Here is a 3,146-nt window from a genome sequence, read left to right as displayed (position 1 = left end):
GCCCTCTCTGTCCTAACAACCGCTGGATAGTATCCGGAGTAGGGATGAAAACGAAGTGGAAACTTTTTGTTTTCCGAACAAAAGAAATGGAGAGGAAATATAGAAATGGAAATGGAAATTTGCAAAATGGAAATGGAAATGGAATTTTTATGCGGAACTGGAAATAAAAAATGAAACGTCATTTTCCAGTGGAACAGACGTTGAAATGAAACTTTCCGTTTCCGTGAATATGGAATTTCTGTTTTTACTATAGGCCTATAGCTACTTTGTGGCACTAGCATCAAACAACACACAATGACACAATGAGTATAATAGATCATTTAGGCCCAACTTCTATTATCACACATGTACTTAACTAGATCATATACGCAATTGTCTAGTACTACTACAATACTATGCTAAGTTGCTAACATAATCATATTATTTTGTAGCCATGTTAAAAAATCATTAAATTTGTTTGCTCTTGTGTGTATTTCTCTAGGATTTCATGGGGTTTTTAAGTTCCGGTCAATGCCCACTTATGTTTCCGTGTCCGCTTTGTATTTGCTCCATGTATGCTTCCAGTAGTATCTGTTTCCGTATTCATTTTTCGGGTTTCTGTATTCGTTTCCGCATCTGCAAAAATATATGAAAATAAATGTGGTAGCACCCAGTTTCGTTCGTTTCCGCTCGGTTTTCATCCCTAATCGGGAGGAAGCGACGCATATTCCGAAGCTCAGATCTGGTTTACTTTGGAGAGAAAGCAAACTAGTGTACATATAGAACAATTGCCAAACCACTCCCCCGCTCATCGCCGACCATTGTGGCTGCCAGCGGCGAGGAAGGGGGAGGAGAGAGAGGCTGGAGCAGAGGATCGAGGGGGAGGTCAGGGAGGGGAACACCACAAGGGCAGCCTCTCACTAGAGTAGTGGGTACAACCATTTGAATGTGCCATAGGGCACCACTTAGTTGCATAATTTGGACGTAGACTATGGAATTTTCTCTCACATATATTGAATAGTGGGAGTACAAGCCCAAGCTCATGTGCTTTCTCTATGAATAGTAAAATCAAATAAGAAACTAAATTCTTTTACACCCGAAGATGCTTGATTGTGCTAGGTGCATCTAAAATGGACAATGCCATCAGGGGAGCTCTAGAAAAATGGATATCCAAAAGAATTTGAAAAAAAAATATACATTTGGCACCACAAGAACATCATAGTGGGCGTCTTCCAAAGTTATATTTATTATCAAGGTAAGATCCCACACAAAAATATAAGGTTGTGAGAGTAAGACCCCATACCCATGCTTGTTTTAATACCAGTGTTTACACCCAAAAGGTTGTTAAAGGTCCGGCTAAAAAACTAGAATTTAATTTGATAACAGTAACTTGTTGGAGCCTTTGTCGTAGTGCACATCCTCTTGTGGATTCGATAACACAGCATCACACCATGGGGAAAAGGCACGAGAACCTTCTGCTATCCAGACTAGATATCAAAGCGCATCAGGTCACGTGATTATGGGTCAACGATTTATTGAGTACTACATGAGTTAGGAGCGTGAGAGAAATTCATCAAGAATGTTTTGGGAATATCAAAAGAGTTTCGAATAGAGAACTGGCGGTGTTTTATAGAAAACCAGAAGCATTTCGGTGAACCGGAAAAGTTTCAGGGACCTGGAAATACCAACAAGGGTGCAGGAAGGTTTCAGAATTTTCCAGAGCCTCCTAGAGTGGAAATGTCTACCCATATGCTCCAGCAGGGCTCCAACCGAGGGGAAGCTACTATAGCTCGCTTATAGCAAGAAGGAACGTCCCTACTGGGTCAACCCACTAGAAGGGTTGTATATTTCTTCACTCTGTTTCATTTTTATCTTGTTTATCTTGTTTTTATTTTTTTCTTTTGCTTATACTTAAAAATAAAATAAAAAATAAATATATTCCACAAACAATTACTTAAGTTTTATAAAATGGTTGTGTAGTGTTAAAAAATATTGCACAACTCAAGAAAATCTTGATAGCATTTTTTGAAATTAGTGTTTCAAAACGTACTTGAAAAATATTTAACATGTCTTCAAAACAAATGTTAAAGATCGTATCTGGAAAAAAATTTAAACACTTATTTGAAAAATATAAATAAATGTTACCAGATGTATATCAAAAAGTACAACGTGTATAAAAAAGTAGACATGAAGACATGTACTTAAAAGCCGTTAATCATTGTTTCTGAAATATATTAAATGGGTATTATTATTTTCCTTGTCGATAAGGAAAATGTACAATCTGTATGAAAAAATAGACATAAACACATATATTTTAAAAAATATTAATCATGTATTTGAAGAAATTAAAAGTGCACAAAAATAATGTTTTACTATATGTATATGGAAAATGTACAATGTGTATGGAAAACATAGACATAAAAATATATATTTAAAAGAATGTTATTCACATATTTTAGAATTCTTAAATGTGTATAAAAAATGACCTTGATGTATATGAAACATGTAGCCACCAAAAACATATAATTGAAAAAAAGATGAACATGTATAAAAAGTGTTCTTTATGTATATGAAAAATGTACATTGTATGAAAAAAAGTAGAATGTGTTGAGCAAAAGAAATAAAAAAGGAGAAGGAAAAGGAAAAACTGTAAGTAAACTTAACAAGAACTGTGAAATAAAGTGAAAACCAAGAAATAAAAAAACCAAGAAGAAAAATAAAAACAAGAAAGGAATATCAAAATCGAAGAAAACCCCAAGAGTCTAATGTAAAACTGCATAAGACGGTCAAACCAAAGCTATAGTACCGTGTTAGCCCAATAGTGTCACCCTAGATGCGAGACCAAATACGTCTAGGTATGGACGACATATAGGGTGTGTTTGGATGACCACCAAATCTGACCACACCAAAAAATTGGCTAGCCCATGGCATTTGTTAGCTGTTTGGATCACTACCAAAAAATTGGCGTGCCCAGCACAGCCGCCGCGGGCCCGTGTAAATCGCGCCAACACGCGGGCGAGCCATGGGCGGAGAAAAGCTCCGCCAATAAATTGGCGTCGCGACTTTGTCCATGTAATGTCACATGCGGTGCATGCAGCCGGGCGTTTTGCATCTTTTGGCCTGTAATTAGTCGTTTTAGTCGCAACGATTAGTGAGGGCATGCAGTT

Source organism: Triticum dicoccoides, chromosome 5A, assembly GCF_002162155.2.
Source record: "Triticum dicoccoides isolate Atlit2015 ecotype Zavitan chromosome 5A, WEW_v2.0, whole genome shotgun sequence".
Classification (NCBI taxonomy): Eukaryota; Viridiplantae; Streptophyta; class Magnoliopsida; order Poales; family Poaceae; genus Triticum; species Triticum dicoccoides.
This window is presented reverse-complemented; position numbering follows the sequence as displayed.